Source organism: Symphalangus syndactylus, chromosome 19, assembly GCF_028878055.3.
Source record: "Symphalangus syndactylus isolate Jambi chromosome 19, NHGRI_mSymSyn1-v2.1_pri, whole genome shotgun sequence".
NCBI lineage: Eukaryota > Metazoa > Chordata > Mammalia > Primates > Hylobatidae > Symphalangus > Symphalangus syndactylus.
In genome coordinates this window covers 54,677,921-54,698,741 of record NC_072434.2, presented here as the reverse complement: position 1 = coordinate 54,698,741, position 20,821 = coordinate 54,677,921, and the positions used below count along the sequence as shown (strand labels likewise).

The 20,821-nt window shown below is 42.6% G+C and overlaps 1 protein-coding gene across 3 annotated transcripts in view; it reads right to left on the bottom strand.

Annotated features, from left to right (window-relative positions):
* DAB1 (DAB adaptor protein 1) overlaps positions 1-14,146 on the bottom strand; it is a 1,047,542-nt gene extending 1,033,396 nt beyond the window's left edge. The window contains exon 1 of one of the 3 annotated variants that reach the window (XM_063613881.1): positions 13,987-14,146. The gene's annotated coding sequence lies outside the window, so the exon portion shown is untranslated. The remainder of the gene's footprint in view (positions 1-13,986) is intronic. The other 2 variants (XM_063613879.1, XM_063613880.1) reach the window with 2 other exon arrangements.
* Positions 14,147-20,821: the final 6,675 nt, after the last annotated feature.

The window sequence follows — 20,821 nt, the reverse complement described above, 5'->3', positions numbered from 1 at the left end:
CTCCTTGCTTCCCTACTATCTCCTTCTTCTTCCTACCTCCTTCCTACCTTCTATCATTTTGTCTTTCCTTCAGTAGCTGGGGCTACTCCCCAGCTGCCAGAATCTCTGGATTTAACCTGTCCTAATGTCCCCAGGTCTTAGAGAGCTCTGAGTTTTCAAACCTTGGGCCTGGTTGCCTAATAACAAACCCTACCTCCTAGGCCCTCCCACAACCTTTGGCTCCCTCCCCATGCTGTATGTAGTAGGCTTTGGGCCACTTTTCTTACCCTTCAAGGATGTCGTTTTCAACCAATGGCTTTAGTATAAAACCACTGGCCTCTGGAGCCAGGGACTCAGAATGGGCATTGGTTCAGAGGCTGGAACCTTAGAGACACATCTGGCAAGAAAAGGGTTGGGGACAAGCTAAACTGAAATTTCCAGAACCAGGGATTTATTTAACAAATGTTTACATAAATTCTTATTAACCACTTTTCTGGAATCAAAAGGTGTTAATTGTTTTCACAATCACTTCATGTTTCCTAATCCACACTGACATTTCTCTTTCCTCCAGGCCCTTCCAAGTCTTCCCTGAAAAACTCAAAGAAGTATGTTGTTACAAAACTCCTATGGGTAAGATTCAAGATAAGAGATGATGCATAAAAAAGGAAAAAGAATTCCAGTTGTATGACTACTGCCTTGGAAATCTGCAGGAGCATTAAGGTGACATGTGAAAATATTATCATTCTCAGGAAAGGCAATGTGATACAAAGGATACACCATGAGACTTAGAGTTAGGAGACCTAAATTTAAATCTCAGCTCCACCATAGGCTGGCTGCGTGACCTTGAGATAATCAATCTCTCTGGGCCTCAGTTTCCTCATTTATAAAATGAATGGCCCAGATATGATGATCTCTAAGATGACTCCCAACTCTAAAATTCTGAAATGCTAAAATGGTTCAGTTCATTCTGATGGCCAATAAATGAAGGGTGATTCAGACTACCAGAGCAATTCATATTTTATTTATTTTTAAATTATGGAAAAGTTCGTTTGGCCAGCTATAGAGGCCCAATTCACTGCTGGAACAAATGCTATGACTTCAAAGCTATAACATTAGGTATTAAATTTAGAAAATATAAAAGGAATACAATTGTGCTTTCGTGTTTATAGCCTTATTAATAACTTTTACCTCATTAATAATGTGATCCATTTTTCAACCTCAGAAGCCAGGAAATATTTAGCAAAGAAAGAAGAGAATAAACTAACAATTATTGCCTACATACTATGAATTACTATTTATTGAGTACCTATAATAAGCTAGACACTATCCTAGAGATGTTTCTTATGTTATCCTATTTCACATTTCTAACTGCACCATGAAAAAGGCATTGCTTTCCTCATTTTATAGATGAGAAATCTGAGACCCAACAGGATGTGACTTGCTCAGTATCATGAAACTAGTGAGGTCAGTTTCAAACCAGGTCTGTCTGATACTCAGACCAACATTTTTCTTACTGTATTACTTCTGAAATATTCTAAGCAGAGAGCTCCCTCTCAGTGGGACTAAGCAAGTAGTAATTAGGTAGGAATGCTTTAAGAGGGATCATCATGCTGGGAATAGAGTCAAAGTGGTCGGACTGGGTAACCTTTGTAATCCCTTCTATTCTGAGAATCAAGTAATTCTATTACCTTAAGTCACTGTGAGTAGAGTAATAAGAAGCAAAATCATTAATCCTCCCAGAGAAGCTGCAAAATATGTTCTTTTTATTTCTTTTTAATGTTTCCTGAAATTATTTTTCTTTCAAGAAGAATAACATCTCTCTGAAATTTAGGAGTCCATAACCTATTTCCCTCAACTACTACCAGTGTTTCAATCTTTTGATGACCCACTAGAACCACAGAATTATTATTCTGCACTAAGACTTCTGTATAATTCTACCCATGCATTAGCATGAGGAACATGAAATTTAATTCAATGGCATAGGAAATGTCCGCCTGTAATCCCAGGCAACATTAAGCTAGGTTACTTCGCTTAATAATGAGCTCTCTTCTTTTTACTTCATGTGTTCAAAGAAGTGCTTAAATACCTGAAGTGCTTAAATACATAAAGCTATGGCCACCAATACCCTAAAATAACTTTTTCTTCTTCCTTTTTAACAGCCATTATCTCTAGAATTCCTGTAAGGAGCTTAGAATCTATTTTTGAGCTTCCTCACTAAACAATAAGCTGAAGACAGAGATACTTCACAAGAAACTTTGTGTAACAGAATGCTTCATGGAATGAATTCATCATTATTCATATCTAACCAAGGTAAATTCCAGCTATTTCTCCAACAAATGGACAACTTCAACTTAGATCAGGACTTCTGTGAATGGTTCCTCTCAGAAAAAGAGGTATACCAGGCTCTGTAAAAAAAAGTCTTCCTCTCCCAAGGTGGCCCGATACGCAGAGCTGACGCCCAGTGAGAAGTTGTGTAAAACTGCCTAGGATCAAGTAGCCTCTTAGGAAGAAAAGACCAGCCAGGCACAGTGGCTCATGCCTGTAATCCCAACATTTTGGGGGCTGAAGTGGGCGGATTACTTGAGGTCAGGAGTTTGAGACCAGCCTGGCCAACATAGTGAAACCCCATCTCTCCTAAAAATACAAAAATTAGCCAGGGGTGGTGGCGCACAACTGTAATCCCAGCTACTTGGGAGGCTGAGGCAGGACAATCACTTGAACCCAGGAGGCGGAGGTTTCAGTGAGCAGAAATCGTGCCACTGCCCTCCTGCACTCCAATCTGGGCATTGGAGTGAGACCCTGTGCCCTGCACCCAAAAAGAAAATAAAAGACCTGGACCCTGCTAGTTCTCAAATTATGTCAACCAATGAAAGCAAGTGTTGCAGAAGTGAAGTCACCATAGGAAAAGGGAAAATTTGAACTAGTGACCTGACTTGAGTGCAAATCCATAGCTCAGGGGCTTAGAGAAAAGACTGGTTTGAACCCAGCATGGGGTGGACACTGGAAGTCCCTCCAGGCCTTGTCTTCCTAGAGTGGGCGTCATGCACTGGGCATAAAAGCTGGGCATGTGTGTATGACCTAAATCACCATTTAGTATGTGCCATCAATATTCTAAATGCTTATTATAGATTGACTCATTTAATTCTTAATAATAACTGTATAAGGTAATTACTTCATTACCACTATTTTATGGATGAGGAAGCTGAAGATTAAAGATTAAATAATTTGCCCAAATTCACATGGCTAGCAAATGGTAAAGCCTGGATAGAGCTCCAGATATTCCAAATAAAACTCCAGAAAGGGATGTTTCCAAAAGAAAATAAGGGAATTCCTACTAATAAGAATAGATGGTGGACCAATTGCTTACATGGAAAAATAAGAGGACTGTGAGCATATGAGTACCTACAGCTGGAAAAATGAGGCAAGTATGGAATATGGCCCCCAAAGACCAAGGCAGATGATGGTGACAAGAGGGCAGCTTGTATTGTCAGAGCAGAACTGGCCCAAGAGAATGGAAGCCTGGAGGTAAGTGTAGATGTGGTATAGGGGAAAGATTAGAAAATTAGGTAAAATGAGTCTGAAGCAGTGGGCCTGAAAGGGCAACCAGGAATGATCTGGATCAATCCCAAGTGATAGGAAGCATCCAATTAAGTTGAGGTGGTACCAATGTGATGAGAGGCTGCCATTGTGTTCCGAAGCAGCAGGGGGTTGGGAACCAGAGACAGAGTAGGTGGTTTAATCTATCTTTTTCCTCCTATAAAGCTATTCCTGACCATCTGGGAAGGATGGCTTCTAAGGATTTGGCAGAAGACCTCATCTTGATAGAGAATTTAGGTTATTAGCTGCCCTCCCTGAGGAACCTAGACAGATCCCATGGGCAGACCCCTTAATAAAACCCTTCCTCAGAAGCCAAGCCTCTAACCTCAAAGCACCAGGTGCCTTGAGAATCTGCCTGCTCTTAACTTTTCCCCAAAGCATTATTCCAGGGTTTTCCAAGACATTAAGTGCCAAACCATTGCACCAAGCTGACCTCCAAGCTTCGTGCGCTGGTGAAATGACAACTGACAGGTATCAGAAGCTCCTCCTTAACTCTCAGTATGCAAGACAGAAATTCAAAGGCAATGCTGTGGGGATGCCAAAGAGATTCAAGTGAGGCCTCAGGAAGGTAAGTTCAAATCTGATCATTGGTCCCTGTGGAAATTCAAGTGAGAAGGTTGCGTCTTGCTTTGGCAGAGTAGACCTGAGTTTGAGTACAGATTTGCCTCCAGGAACTTCAGGCAAGTCCCTTTTCCACTGTGCACTTCAGTAGAGGATGGGACTAAATGACCTCTAAATTCCCTGGAGTTTGCCTATTATTATTATCACTATTGATACCAGTGGACTGAAAGGCATGACTCATGGTATGTTTAAAACACATTTACTTCTTAATTTCCTGCTGTCTCCTTAAAATAAAATCAATTACGGTAAAAGCAAAATCCTTATCCTTTATATGTTTTCATATTTATGAGTATTTCCTCTAAACTACATAATATAATTTGGCACTGCACTTCAGAATTTCATTTCTATTACATCTTCGTATCTAGTCAAAGTTTTAATTTTAAGTTCCAGTTACTGTATTACCTTCATCATCATCACCACCACCAATACCATCATCATTCATTATTTATTTTTCTGAATAGCCTATGAGTTTGTTGGGAGTAAGATCCCTTTTGTCTTACTTTTTTAATCCCTAAGAGCACTGAACACAATGCCTCACATGGAATAGATCCTCAATAAACATAGTGTGAAGGATTAATGATAATTCACATACTCAACATTTCAGTCCAACTAAACAACTTGAAAATTCTCTGAAGACACTGAGATCCTTTCCCCAAGTGCCCTTACACATGTTGTACCTTTTGCATGGCATTCTTTGCCCTTCTGTGCTCATCTACCATGCTCTAAGATGCAGCTCAAATAATGCAATAAAATCTTACAAAAAATTTAAAATAGACCTCTCCAATACCCCCAAATATAAAATAACAGCTCTAGTCAGGCCTTTCCAGAGCCTCTCTGGAAATCTTTATCACCCCCCAGCCCACAGCCAGAAACATACATCCCTCTTCTTATACTTAAAATAATGCATTATGTCTGGTTGTATAATTGTCTCTTCAACCAGATCAGGGACTCTGTGTTAAAATCACCGGGAAAGCTTTTAAAAAACTACTAGTGGCTGGCTGCATTCCAGATCAGAAGAATCAGGTTCTCTGGGGTGGGGTGTGGATATTGGTATTTTTAAATTCTCTTCAGTAATCTAATATGCAGACAGAGGTGGGAACCACGGTATAAAATGGTGAGGTACTAGAAGGCAAGAACTACGGTTTGTCTCTGCAAGTCTAGTTCTTAGCAAAGATTACCACCCAATAAATAATTGTCAAATGAATGAACTAGGAAGCATAATAGAAGTATAAGAATAATTTATGTTAAGTCTCTTCCTACAAGTTTATTTTAAAATGTTGTGAGATAAACAACTATATATTAATCTAATGACTTCTGACTTATTGGACAATTTTGTTTAACCATATCAAACACATAAATTGCCTTGGACCCAGCATCTACCTAAGCAGTTTTCCCAGTGGTGGTAAACGTGGTCCTAAAAGAAATCTAGATGGATCCTGCAAAAATGTGAACATTAAGGCACTTCATTAGCACAGCCTCTAAGTCCAAAAGCTGGACCTCCAAAGCCCCATCACATAATGTAGACATATTTCAAGGTTGTTATCTCACAGCTGTCAAACCCAGCCTCTTCTTGCTTTCTGCTGTGTAATTTATCCTTGAGAGTGGCATGAGAGTTTTTTATTAATTTGTTTGTCAAGCAACACTCTCAGCTCTCTTGTAATTATGTTGCCTGTTAGCAGCATTAAGTACAAACATAGCTCTTGATTTTCACTTGTTAATTTGTCCCTCTCCTACATTTAGATATAGCAATAGATACAGTCATAAGATCAGAAAATTGCTGATGGTCAGGAGAGGCCAACATAAAGGCCTGTGTATCTTTGCCAGTAATTAATATGCAATGAACTAATGCCATACGGTGGAAAGATCACAAAAGAAGCTCGGGGTTTGAGTTGGCCTGAGTCGTTTACACTGTGTCTTTAGACAATTAGCTTACCTCTTTGCAGCTTGAACAACCCATCTCAAAAATGAAAGATAATAAAATCTATTTCAAATGCTTAGCAGAGTTATTATGTGCATAAAATAAGACAACAGATAAGAAAAATACTTAGTAAAATACAACTATGATAACATGCTTCTCTCATTCAGTTGCAAACATTCTATACACCCACTGTGTCATGGGCTACAGTGATACAGATAATGATGATTCTTATCACCATTGTTATCATAAGGATTATGCTGTTATAATGAAGTCCTGGTATCTTGTGATGGTTAATTTTATGTGTCAACTTGGCCACAAGGTGCCCAAACATTTGGTCAAACATTATTCTGGGTGTGTCCGTGAGGGTGTTTCTGAATGAAATTAACATTTGAATTGGTAGACAGTAATTGCCTTTTCTAATGTGTGTGGGCCTCATCCAATCAGTTGAAGACCTGAACAGAACAAAAAGGCTGAGTAAGTAGGAATTTCTTTCTGCCTCACTGCCTTCACCTGAGGCATCATTTTTTATTTCTATCTTTGGACTCAAACTGGAACTAAACCAGCAGCTATCTTGGGTACCCAACCTGCTGCCTCAGATCTTGGGACTTGTCAGCCTCCATAATTGCATGAGTCAATTCCTTATAACAAATCTATCTACCATCTATCTCTCCACCTATCTCTCCATCTATCTATTTGTCCTTCTCTCTCTCCCCCTTCCTTCCTCCTTCCTTCCCTCACTCCCTTTTTCTCTCTTTCACACACACACACACACACACACACACACACACACACACACACACACACCCTACTGTTTCTGTTTCTCTGGAGAACCCCTTACACATCTCTAGCAACATAAACATTCTTTGGGGAGGCTTCAGAAATAACTCTCTAAATACAATATCTTATGTTGCTGGAAGTGTTTTCGTGGTCATTAGAATCAGCTGGCCAGCTTTAAAAACATCAATTCTCAGCCCTGAGAGATTAGATCTTCTAAATCAGTACCTCAAGATGGCAGAACCTGGAAATCTGGATTTTAACAGGTTTCCTAGTAATTCAACTCATTAGCCATGTTTAGGAACCACCCAACTAAGTGGTTTGGTTGAGAAAACTAGAAACCAAAGATCTGTCTGATGTCTAAACTTTCATCACTTCAGCTTCATAGATTTTGTTTCTTTCTCTTGTCTCCTATTAAATGTAGATGAGCTATAAATATAATATTATATATATATAGCCTTTCATAGATTTTATTTCTTTCTCTTGTCTCCTATTAAATGTAGATGAGCTATAAATATAATATTATATATATATAGCCTTTAATCATAAATTTAAAGTTATTTTGAATTCAACCCTGATCATACTCCTCCTCTGTTGTTGGGGTCCCCCTGTTAACTATCAATAACATCCAATTTCCTTAAGATAGCATCCAAGTCCCTCTAAACTATGACCCCTGGATAAGTCTCCAGCCTCATCTCTCATCACAGTCATTTGCATACATCCTAAATCCAACTCCCCAGTGAGCGCTTGTTCTAGTTTCTGATCCTGTGCATTGTTCTTGTTCTCACCTCCAACTGGAGGGCCCTGTCACCCCAAACATTCATCCTTCAAGTTTTAACTAAAATGGCATTTTACTCATGCAACTTCTCTAATAGCTCTCTAATATATTGCTTTATATCATAGCCATTTGTGTGCTTGTCTCCCTCAAGAATAGGGACTTCTCAAAAATCAAGCTACATGCTGCAAGTGCGTGTACCCAGAGCTCTGAATCTGACACACAGTAAGGTTCATATGCATTCAATGAATTGATCTAGGCTGATATTTCCTACACAGTTACCAAGAGGAAAAAATTTAAAAGTTGGACATTTGGTTGCAAACATGGAAAGAATATCGCAAGAAGGCATAGAGTGTAGGCTGAGCAGCACAGCGCATTGTTTAGAAGCAAGAGGTTTCAATCTAGACTCCATTTCCATCTCTCCTACTTATTAATGATAAGAGGGTCACAATATTAAGACTTCAGTATCTCCATTTTCTCATCCCTGAGTGAGGATGGTGATGGTATCAATCTCATAAGGCTGTTATGGGGATTAACTATGCTAAGAACTTAGTACATCATCAGGATGCATCATATAAACCACTGAATAAGCTATACTTGTTATTGGTGCTCCCTTATTATTTTATTAATGTTTAACCAAGTGAGTATAGTCCTAGAAATAGAAGACTCCTGATTTATGGGTGCAAAGAAAGGTGGAAAAATCCTCAAGCTAACTTATCTTGTGGGCCATTTCCATTTCTGAAGGGCATCCATCTCAGAGGAAGAAAAAGCCAGAGTTATGCCTTTGTCTTTCATGGGTTGCTCCTTTCCCTGATGCAGTCCCTTAAGGAATATGGATCCATGGGAGATTTGTGTATGTGCTCTGTTTCCCAACAGTTAAAGCAACTCATTTGTCACCACTAAGCGTTCATCCTTTTTCTGGAGGTCAATTTGCCAGGTGCCTGCACCTGTCCAGGGCAAGCCTGACAGACCAGGGGCAGTTGACCTGACAGCTATTGCACATGAGACTAATCTTCTCTTTGACTCTGTGGTAGAAGGACAAATGGACCAAATCTTGGCCCAGGCCTGGAAACTCTAAAACCACCCTTGGAATTTTGAAAAGTGATCTTAAATACCATTAGATAGAAACCACTGCCCTATGACAAGGCTCAGGCCCAGATCAGTGGAAATAACTTATAATAAAGTACAGAGCTGGGGTTGCCAAAGACCATGATGTCTATGACAAAGACAGTCCTGTTCCAGGAGAAATGTGAAAAAGAAAAACAATGTTGTGAGGTTTTTATAAAAGCAAGTGGATTGGATTTTTTAAATGTATATAGAGACAGGGTCTCACTTTATTGACCAGGCTGGTCTCAAACTCCTGGATTCAAGGGATCTCTTGCCTCAGCCTCCCAAAGTGCAGGGATTACAGGCATGAGCATGCCCAGCCTTGATTGGATTTTTTAAAATCTGAGGTTAAGTTCTTCACACTTTTATAATATTAAAGTTAATTTTCTTTATAACATAATAATGATAGTCAGTGGCTGACTTGTTTCTTTAGTATCCTCACCTAGATAAATAAAAGTTGACATACTTTCTGTCCTTCTGCACAATTTTGGGGTGTTGGTTATTTTACTAGTCTATGAAATTCTCAAAAGTTTGGGGCTCTTTGATATTAGGGTTGAGAAAAGAGGCTCTAGAGCCAGAAAGACCTGGGTTGCCTGCTTTGTTCTTCTTCCAATTTGTGTGACTTTGAGCTATTTATTTAACTTCTCAGAGTCTCTAAAATGGCAACAATAATAATTTCTACCTTACAGGATCATTGCACAATGAAAAAAAGATACCAGATGGCCTGAGGTTAGCACTGGGCCTGACACAAAAATCATAATAATGGGTGTTTAAATAGGTTTTCCAGAATTCAGCCATATAGATGAAACATAGAAATAAGGAGCAAATGCAGAAAGAATTAAACATTTAATTCCCCTATGTGGAATTCCTCCTAGATATAGCCTGCATGCTTTGAGGACTGCTAGGTTTAGATTCACACAAGTCTAAGTTTATATGCTACTAACTCAGGCCATTTTCTGGTCTAGTAAATTTAAATAAGGTAGCTCATTTCTCTGAGCTTCTGTTTCCTTAACTGTAGAATATAATTCCCATCATAGAAAACCAACACATTAGGTATTTTATGCACATCCTCACTGAATATACGCAGCTATCCTACAAGATAGGTACAGTTGATTATTATCTGCAGTAGCTATGTTCTATAAAGTTTCACAAATACCGAACCATTGATCCTAGGGGAAACACAGGGTCACATTCCTGCAAGGCTCTGGTCAAAACATTTTTATCAACTGATCAATATGTAACCTTGTTTTATGTGTTTCTGTTTAAAGACATCTTACTTCATATATTTTGTTGATTCATTAACATTGAACTAATAGACAGCAGCACTATAACTCGTGCCTGAATGAAGCTTATCTAACTTATGTATTTTCTCCATAAAGCATACCCCATTGTGTTTTATGACAAATGGGAGTGTCTTGTCTTAGGAACACCAGGCAGCTTCAGTACTATGTCTAGCGGCCATATTAAACAGTGAAATTAACAACAAAAATCACAAAAAAATGCTAAACCTGTGACCATGAAAAGGATGCTTGTTCATAGTAAGAGGGCTCAAACAAGAAGGCAGAGAAGATCACTTTGTACAACCTCAGCTGAGAACACGCATGTCAGGTGACTCAAATTTTTTGCCATTTTGTGTATGTCTGTTGATGACCACAAAATGACTATGAGTATTGATTTTGGGGTTACAAATAAATTTTAGTGAGTAGTCAAATTTGCAAATGTGGAATCTGCAAATAATAAGAATCAACTGTAGTATTCTCTTCATAGACGAGGAATCTGAGGCTGAAATAATTTATGTCATACAACTGCACAGTGGTTGAGTTGAAACTGGGTAGATATGTCACCATCCAAAGACCCATGTTATTTCTATTATTAACACAGTACCCCCCATGTCCTGGTTATCCTAGGAAACAGAAGTGGTATGAATGGCTACCTCACAGAAAGATGGTGAGGATCAAATTGAGCACCTTGAAGGTGCTTTTAAACCACAGAGCATCATACAAACATAAAGGGTTGTTGTAAGAAGGTTCAATTACAGTGAGGTTATACTATCTAACACTAAGGCCAACTATAATGAACTCCCTGATTCTCCCACAGTAGAAAGAGACCAAGTTAAGAATCAGACCTTGAGAGGTTCGTGTCTGGGTAGCCCTTATCCCAGCAAGCAACGACAAGCTAGTGATTCAAGCTAATTCAATGCAGTCTCTGTGGGATTGCTCTTCTAGGGTTCTGAGAGCAAAAGAAGTACTTAGAGTATATTTTAGTTAAAAGATCAAAATGCAGGTTGGATGCACTAAAAAAATGCTTCTGATGTCAAGTCCACTTACAGTTGCTGTTACAAAATCTGCCACCCAGGGCCACAAAAAATCAACACAGCAGCATTAGCCAGCAGTGCGGATATTGATGAACAGGGGTGTTGTCTCAAAAACAATCTTGAAGTTATAGCTGTGCCTTAAAAGGGGAGGGGGCTGGGAGCCCACAGGCACCATGTTAATTACAAAAGAGGCCAGACTCATCCAACATAGAATTTGAAGAATTAACCATCTCTGATAAAAAGAATCAGTAAAGACAGAAAGGACTTAAAAACGTTCATAGACTTTAACTCACTAATGACACTTCAAGAATGCTAATAAAATGATCAGACGAGGAAAAATATTGATGCATAAAGTTGTTCATAGTGTAGCTATTTCCCAATTTTAGCTTTAATAAATAATGGGTATTTGCTTTAAATATTATGCTATAGCCATACAATAAAACAGTAAGTGTAAATAACAATTATTTTAAATAATGTTTTATAATACTGGAAAATAGCCAAAGTGTAATCTTAGTAAAAAAAAAAAATAAACACAGGATACAAAAAGTATGACTCGTCCAGGCGCAGTGGCTCATGCCTGTAATCCTGGCACTTTGGGAGGCTGAGACAGGCAGATCACTTGAGTCCAGGAGTTCGAGACCAACCTGACCAACAAGGTAAAACCTCATCTCTACTAAAAATACAAAAATTAGCCAGGTGTGGTGGCAGGTGCCTGTAATCCCAGCTACTTGGGAGGCTGAGGCAGGGAGAACTGCTTGAACCTGGGAGGCAGAGGGTGCAGTGAGCCGAGATCGCACCACTGCACTCCAGCCTGGGTGACAGAGTGAGACTCCATCTCTAAAAAAAAAAATAATAATAAAAGTATGAATCAAACTGTGTGTATATTACTAAAAACATGCAAAGAAACAAAAATACTGAAAAGAAACGTGCTAAACATTAACAATGATTGATTTCTTCTTTGGGAAATTTTGAGTAATTTGTATTTATTTTTTATTTCCAAGGTTTCCACAACAAGCATATACTATTATTTTTAAGGTGAGGAGGCAAACAGTACAATGAAAGTACAATCCAATTTGCTATCAAGCTCCATACTCAAAAGAGTGCTTTGATGAACAGAGCCACAGATTAAACAAGATTTAGCCTGTTCATCTAGCAGGTCACTGATCTGTAAAAATATCAGATGTTTTCAGATTTTTCAAATCATTTATTATTAAGCAACTAGTTGGAGTGTAGCCAACTTAACTACACAAAGAACATGAGATGGCCCCATCCTCAGAAAAGCCCCTGGGGCGGGGCCCGGGTTTTCCTCTATTCACCTTTGCACTGCCAGAACCTTGTGCCTGCAAGAGAGCAGGAGCTCAATAAAAACGTATTGAAAGAGTGAACACATAGAGAAATAGGCTGCCTCACAATCACAGGTCAGCAGACATCAGCCTTTCATTCATACATACAATCATTCAAAAATGTATGAACCACTTACTGTATATACCTATGACTAGGCATGGACGGCCTTCAAGACATGCAATAAATGGTGACAGTCCTAATACATAAACAAATGAAGGACTTTACGCAATAAGAAAGGTGTGGATAAAATGCTAAGAGAGTTCCTAAGCAGGAAGAACTTCTCCAGGTAGGAAGTTCAAAGATGTCTTCCTGGATGGAGGGGGATTTGAGCTGGGTTTTGAAGGTTCAGCAGAATTTGGGCATCAGTGAACGAAGTGGAGAGAGGGTATTACAAATTGATACATGAGCTAATGACATGAGCTAAGTCCTGAATGTGAAAATGTATACGGCTTACAGAACAAAAAAATGCTTCAATTTGGCCAGAGTATGGAGACGGAAGGGAAGCAGGGAGGCTGAAAGGAAGCACGGAGGCAAGGCTGAAGTAATGCACTGGGACCGGGTTATGTGGGGAGAGTTTTGAATGTTAAGATTTGCTTTCTTCAGTAGATGAAGGAGAACTGTGGAAAGTCTTTGAGTGGGAAAGTGATCTGTTCAGAGAAATCTTTAAGAAGATGCTTGGGCAGCAATAGGTAAAATGGATGGGAAAAAAGAGAGGCAGGACCTGAAATAAGAATCTTCAGTGAACAGGCATGAACGTTTAACCAGAGAAGCAGCTGGAAACTCAGCTCTTAGTTTCTTCCATCGCCAGGATGGCTTCAGCTCTCAGCTGCCAGATTTCCTTTGAGATGCTAAGGACCAACTATTACACAAATGCTTAAACCCTGGGCTCAGCCACCAGCCCCTGTATCCCTCCTCCCTCTCAGAGGAAGCTGAATTGCTTTGCAAATATATGCAGATACATGCGAATAACAAAGCCATTAACATGTGCCCTAAGCCTCAAAGGGAAAGGTTTGCTTTGATCAAAGCTCATAATGGGATATATCCAAGGGGCAGAAAAACAATATCGTGCTCAGCCCAAACTGAGGAAGGTTTAGACTCTGGAGCAGAAAGCCCTGCCTTAGTAACTGCTATTCAGCCAAATACTCAAGTGCATGGTGTTTCCCTTCTATACCCCATTTCCTAAGGTTGAAATTGTAAAAAAAAAAAAAAAAAAAAAAAAAAATCTTCCCTTTGCTTCATTTTATCATAGCTGCAAGTACTGATAGAAACGTGTGTGTGTGTGTGTGTGTGTGTGTGTGTGTGTGTGTTTAATCTGACCTTCTAAACTCTGCTTCTCAAAGTGTGGTCTATGGACAAGCTGTATCAGCATCATCTGGGAGAGGGCTAGGAATGCAGAACCTCCAGCCAGAGCCTAGTGCTAGTGAGTCGGAATCTGCATTTTAACAAGATGCCAGGCGAGCAATGCATATGCACATTATAATTTGAGGAGCATCAATCTAAATGACCTTAGCATCCATAATTAGGATTTCTTAAAGGCCAGGACCATGTCTTACTCACCTTAGTCGTCCCCAGGCACAGTGTATGGCACATAATATGTTAGGTAACAAGAGCACCCTAATGGCGCTGGTTCCGGGTTCTTCTTCCTCCCCAACACAGGCCCGCCAAAAGGAGACAATCAGAGGTCACGCCTTCCCGCCTCAGCCTAGACCCAGCCCCTCAGCCAACCAGCGACCCTCACGTAATGTCCCTAGGCATAAAAGACGGAGGCTGCAGAGCCCTCGCTCTCTTTCTTCTTCCGCTTCGGCTCTCCCTCAGACTCCTCCAATAAAGATCTCTTGACTGCAACCGGTGTGGCGTGGTCTGAGTCTGAGCCTACAGAGTCACCCTTTCATTGGTGCCGTGACTCAGATTGGGACTCCCCGCCTTTGGTGGGACCCCAATCCCTCTCAGACTCAGACCAGGCCCCGGTCAGTCTTCGCCCATTTTCCTGTTCGCCGAGCTCTTCGCCCACCACTGGCCTCATCTTGGTAAGTTTTCCCCTCCTGGGCCTACCTCTCGGGCAAATCACCAGACCGTAGCCACTCCCGTGACAAACACATTTCGCCCGCCGCCCCTACGGCAGTGGTAGGCCCCTATCATTCGCTTCCCCTCCTCGACACGCAGGGAATGGAGTTTTCTCCCTCTCCCCCTTGCCCCTCCGGCCTGAGCCTCCGCCCCGCGCCATACTGTTGGCTACATACAAATTCCTGGTACCAGGTGGCTCACAGTCCTTCGGCCATCCTGTTGGCCCTTCAGTCCCTTCGCCTTGGTGACGACCAACCGAAGGCTCTGAACCTGGTTACAGTGTTCGGCTAATTAGGGGACGCCCTCTTAGCCATCACTGCCTCTTCTCCCACTATGGGAGGCTCCGCATCCCTGCCGGCTGACTCTCCCCTAAAATGCCTTCTAGACAATCTGGCTACCCTAGGCCTTGCCGCCGACCTCAAACCTAAACGCTTAATCAAATTCACAACCCCTTAAACAACCAAAATAAATGGCCCATTTATAGGCCTCTAAATATTGTGAGTGAACAGGAGAATGGGAAGAGATCCCCTATGCCCACAGCCCCGTATAACCCTCAACATCGTTATCGCTGCCCTCACCTTCCCCCAATCTTAACTCCATATCACCACCCTCAGCCCCACCCTCCGGCCGCCGCCCGGCCAGCGGCAGCCCCGCCCTTTACCACTTCCCCCAACCTCTCTCTCCTTTCCCCTTCCTCCACAACCCCTCCAGCTCCCTCCCCTCCGCCGCTCAGCCCTCCCACCTCTCGTTCCACATCACACCTTTCCGTCCTCGCCCCTCTTACAGAAGTTACGCAAACAAAATATATTGTTCCTGTCCACGTTCCCTTCTCTGTGACTGTCTTGTCAACGCTTAGGCTCATACACTTCTAACTCCACCTCTTACATCAGAATTTCTCTAACCCCCTCCTTCTCAGGAAGCGCAGACCAGTCTAGGAGCAGGCCCGTACTTATGCAGATCAGGTTCACAAAACAACCCCAGCCCTACCCGTCGGGGCGCAGGCAGTCCCCGAACCCGAAGCCCCCGATGGCAGGCAACTTCTCATGTCCCATTTCTTCGCACAAAGCTTCCCAGACATTCAGGCCAAACTAAAAAAGCTAGACAGAGGTCCCTTTACCCCGCAGACCGAGATCCTCGCCACCGTATTCAAAGTCTACCACAACCATGACAAGCAGGCAAGGAGGCAAAAGTGCCAGATGTTGGCTCAGGCCTTCAAGGCCTCAACCCAGCCTATCAGACGCCATGCCTCTATGTCCACCACTCACCCCAAACCCCTGGACCCTGCTTTAAATGTGGGAACGAAGGTCGTTGGGCTCATGAGTGTCCTAATCCCAGGCCACCCAAAAGACCATGCCCCAAGTGCCAACAATCCGGCCACTGGGCGACCGACTGCCCCAGCTCCCTCGGGGGAGCTGGGCCAGACCCCCGTCCTGAAGCCGATCTCATTGGGTTAGCGGCCTACGACTGACGGGGCCCTGGGACCTCTTCCCCGACACACACCATCACCACGCAGGAGCCCAGGGTGCCTCTTACAGTGGATGGGCATCTCGTCATTTTAGTCCTTAATACCGGAGCTACTTTCTCGGTTCTGCAGGAGTATTGGGGCGCTGTCTCCACCTCTGGCCCTCCCATAGTCGGGGATCATCAGCTCAGGAATCCCAAGACACCTGTGAACAATTAGAGGACTTGCACCTCCTATTTCAGAAAGAAACATCCCAGACTAAAAGGCTCCTACCACTAATCCTGAGGAACGACCGTTTCCTCCTTAAAAAGATAAGTGAAAGAACTCATACTAGATAAAATGGTCTCGTTTTCCAGAGCACCCTCTTTACCTTCCTTTTTACTCTTTGCCTATGTGTCCCTCCTACTTCCTTCAACACCTCATACAACCACCTCTCCCCTTCCACTAGCTCCTAATTACCTCTACAAGACTCTCAACTTAACTCACACTCTGTTAAACCAGTCCAATCCTTCCCTGGCAAGTGACTGTTGGCTGTGTATCTCTCTATCAACCTCTGGCTATGTTGCCACTCCCATTCCCGCAAAAAACTAGGTTTTCACCAACTTGACCTACCACCCTCGTTATGAAGGAAAAGACCCTTTCCAACTTCTAAACATGCAGTCATTAGCCGACTTCCCCATCTCTGATACGACCAAAAATACCATGATATGACGTGCAACCCAACTTTTGCTTTCTTACATTTCCAACATCACCCGTTACACAAACAATAAAAAGCCCGTACACGGCCCTGTAACCACAAATACTATTTTAACTTTCCAAGCCCCTTTATGCATACAATGCAACCTGTCATCTGGCCTGCCTCTAGGGCACCTACCACCACATCAGTGTAATTACACCTTACAACTTCAAGCCCCAATGGATCATGCTAGCTTTCAAGTCACCCAAACAGCTCCATTCAACCAGCCTGTCTGCGTCTCTGGGCCCCCCAAAATCATCACCTCCTCCCTACTCAACAAACAATCCAGGTTCTGTAATGGCAGACATACTCCCTGCATGACAATTCACCCCTGGACTCCCTGCAGCAGCGCCCCCACCACTAGTGAGTGCCTTCTCATCCCCTCTTTCAATCGCTCTCTCGAATGGCTCCTAGTAGATACAAAACGTTTTTTCCTCCAATGGGAAAATAAAACACAGGGAGCCACTCAGTTTGCTCCCAACATCCCTTTCCAGCTGCTCACTGGAGCTACCTTAGCAAATACTCTAGGAGTATGGGAAAATGAAAACAACAAACTCACACACCTTTTTAACATACATAACGAGTTCTGTCTACCCAGCCAAGGCATAGTCTTCTTTATGTGGAATGTCAACCTATATCTGCCTCCCCACTAACTGGACAGGCACCTGCACCTTAGTCTTTCTAAGCCCCCACATTGACATTGCCCCAGGGAATCAGACCTTATCAGTACCCCTCAAAGCTTATCAGTACCCCTCAAAGCTGAAGTCCGTCAGCGGAGAGCCGTACAACTACTTATAGGGTTAGGAATGGCCACTGCCACAGGAACTGGAATAGCTGGCTTATCCACGTCATTATCCTACTACCACACACTCTCAAAAGATTTCTCAGACAGTTTACAGGAAATAACAAAATCTATTCTTACTTTACAATCTCAAATAGACTCTTCAGCAGCAGTGACTCTCCAAAACCGCCTGAGGCCTAGACCTCCTCACTGCTGAAAAAGGAGGACTCTGCATCTTCTTAGGGGAAGAGTGTTGTTTTTACACTAATCAGTCAGGAATAGTGTGAGATGCTGCCCAGCGTATACAGGACAAGGCTTCTGAAATCAGACAACGCATCTCAGATTCTCGTTCCTTCTGGGACACTCTAAAAATGCCTCTTTTAGCTTGGGTCCTACGGTTTCTCGGAACCCTCTTAGGCATAGCGGCCTTGTGTATTCTCCTCCCTTGCCTAATAAAGTTCATACAACAACGAATCTCCTCCTTATCTAACTAGACTTTTAACCAGCTTCTCATTAGGCACAACCAACTCCTAGCAACTGAGGAAGACTACCAGGACTCCCGTACCTATGGCCTCCACCTCCAGGACCTGTAATTTCTTAGATTTCCTCCAGGCCCGCCAAGAAGATATGTGGCTCATAGCAGATCCTTCCCTGCCATACGGATGGCTCATGTCCATAGATGACCTCTACTTACAAGGGACATTTTAGACTTCACACCCCGGGAAGTGTTCACCTTCAGCGCCGTCTTCTTTGGCCTCCTGCTGTTGCTCTTCCCCTACAGTCCTCCAATATCCCTTCCCCACGACGCCCCCGTTCAGCAGGAAGTAGCCAGACGAACAGCGACACCCACCTCCCCACTTCTTAAAAAACAAAAAAGGGAGGAATGTTAGGTAACAAGAGCACCCTAATGGCGCTGGTTCCGGGTTCTTCTTCCTCCCCAGCACAGGCCCGCCAAAAGGAGCCAATCAGAGGTCACGCCTTCCCACCTCAGCCTAGACCCAGCCCCTCAGCCAACCAGCGACCCCCACGTAACGTCCCTAGGCATAAAAGACGAGGCTGCAGAGCCCTCGCTCTCTTTCTTCTTCCGCTTCGGCTCTCCCTCGGATTCCTCCAATAAAGATCTCTTGACTGCAACCGGTGTGGCGTGGTCTGAGTCTGAGCCTACAGAGTCACCCTTTCATAATAGGTAATAAAAATAAGCCTTTGTTTCCTGTTCTGTAAATTGAGATAATAGCTATCTCAAAAGCTGTTGCATGGACTGAATGGAATATCAAATGTAAAGCATTCAAGCACAATGCCTGGCACTTGGGTGGGGAGTGCCCAGAGTTTTTGAATTCCCCATCAAAAGCAATTGTTGATCTGTGTACAAATAACCCCACATGTATGTTGAGTGTTTGGCATTTTATAAATCCCATCTAATCCCCATGCCAGCCAGCAGGAGTTGTCATCTGTGTTTCACGAGCCAGGAACTAGGATCCAGAGAGGTTAAGTGCAAAGTCCTAAGGCAGTAGGCAGAGCTGGACTCTAAACCATGCCCCTTCCAATCCACCCTTCACTGTGTAACCACCTGGCCCACAATGCACATGCCTAGCTAAAAAGTTATCTTTGTGTCCACACTACCTTCAGGGTGGAATCCAAGCTCTTTAGCACAACTTGGCATGGTGGGCATAAACTGGCAGGGTCGATAGGACAATTTTACAAAAGACTCAGGTAGCCTCCCATAGCCTGGCCCCTACCTACTTCTCTGCCCTCAGCTCCCTCTTCCTGATCTGATCTTTCTCCTGTTTCAGGTCACATTTGTCAGTCCAAAGTCATCAGGACATTTCACAACTCCCTGAATTTGCTCTGGTCCCTTTCTCTGGAATGGGCATGCCTGGTGCTTTTGTGTTGGATAGCTTTATTTGTCCCTCCAAAACCACCTTCACCCTTCTCCATTCTGCCCTGTGCTCCTGGAGGCTGTTCTGAATGGGATACAATATGGGTTCCCAGGTCCTCTGCTTTCCAGATGGATTTGTCAGGGGATTAAAGAAAGTGGACAGTGAGGTCAGAGTATTTATTCCCTCAAGTCCTTCCTACAAAGTTTGCACAAGCTAGCTGTATTCCTCTACAGAAGATCCTTCTGTCTCAAGGAGCCCCTCACTACAAGACTCTCACTGTCTAGATTGTAATCAGTTCAGTGTCCTTTCATCCCGCTTATCTGATACCAGCCTGGCTGCTATCAGATAAGCACCATACAACTTCACGGTTCATTATGGTTTCCTTATGCCCTCATCTTTGGAAATAAATCTTCTATCATTTATCCTGTTTTGAATGTGCTGTTTCCTATTGGGAACCTGACTAAAACATTCTTCATCCAGCAAATTCCTATGCATCCTTCAAAACTCAATCAAAGGGCCACTTTGTGTTTCCCTCTCACAACATTTCTGATACAATACTACTAGTGTTCAAGTTCTCATCTGACTTCTTCAAGGGTAGTGATACTATTTTTACTGTACTTTACAGCTCCAGCATTTAGAAAGTACTGTATAAATATTTGTTGAGTAGATTAATTAAGAGTGACATTAAATTTTCCTAAGCAAACTATTCTACCTTATGAAGATGAACAAAATTTCTGCTCCCATTTTTTATAAACAAGGCATTGTTCCTCTACACTTAGAATCATCTTTTTTTTTTAGGTTATCTAAATTGCACCTATTCCAGTTACACTAGGACACATAGTCACCCTGATTATAACCCCACACGTAGTGCTATGATATCCAGGGATGAAGTGAAATTTGAGGACTCTAAATTTGCTGAAAGGAGTGGCAAGAGTTGTAATTCTACAATGGCCACCAGTGATCTTGTCACCTGGTATCTGTGTCCTGATATAATCTGCCTACCCTTGATTGTAGTGACTTGCTTCTAACAAATAGAATGCAGCAAAAATGATAGGATGTTGCTTCAGCAATTATTATCTTGTTAGTTACAAAAGAGCGTATGACTTCTGTTTCACTAGCAGTTACTCTCTCACTCTCCGGCTTTCTTGCTTGCTTGCTCTGATAAAGCTGTTTACTATCTTTGAACCGCCCCTACGAAGAGGTCTCTGTGCTAAAGAACTGAGGGAAACCTCTAGCCAACAGCCAGAGGAACCGAGCCCTCAGTCCAAATGCCTGCCAGGAGTGGAACTCTCCCAATAACAACTGAGGGATCTTGATAGGGGATTCTGCCCCAGTCAAACTGTGGGATAACTGCAGCCCTGACTAATATTGCAGCCTGAGCCAGAGGCTCCAGGTAAATTCACTCCAGACTCCTGACTTACAGAAATTGTGAGATACAAAATGTCGTCACTTCAAGCCATGAAGTTTTGGGG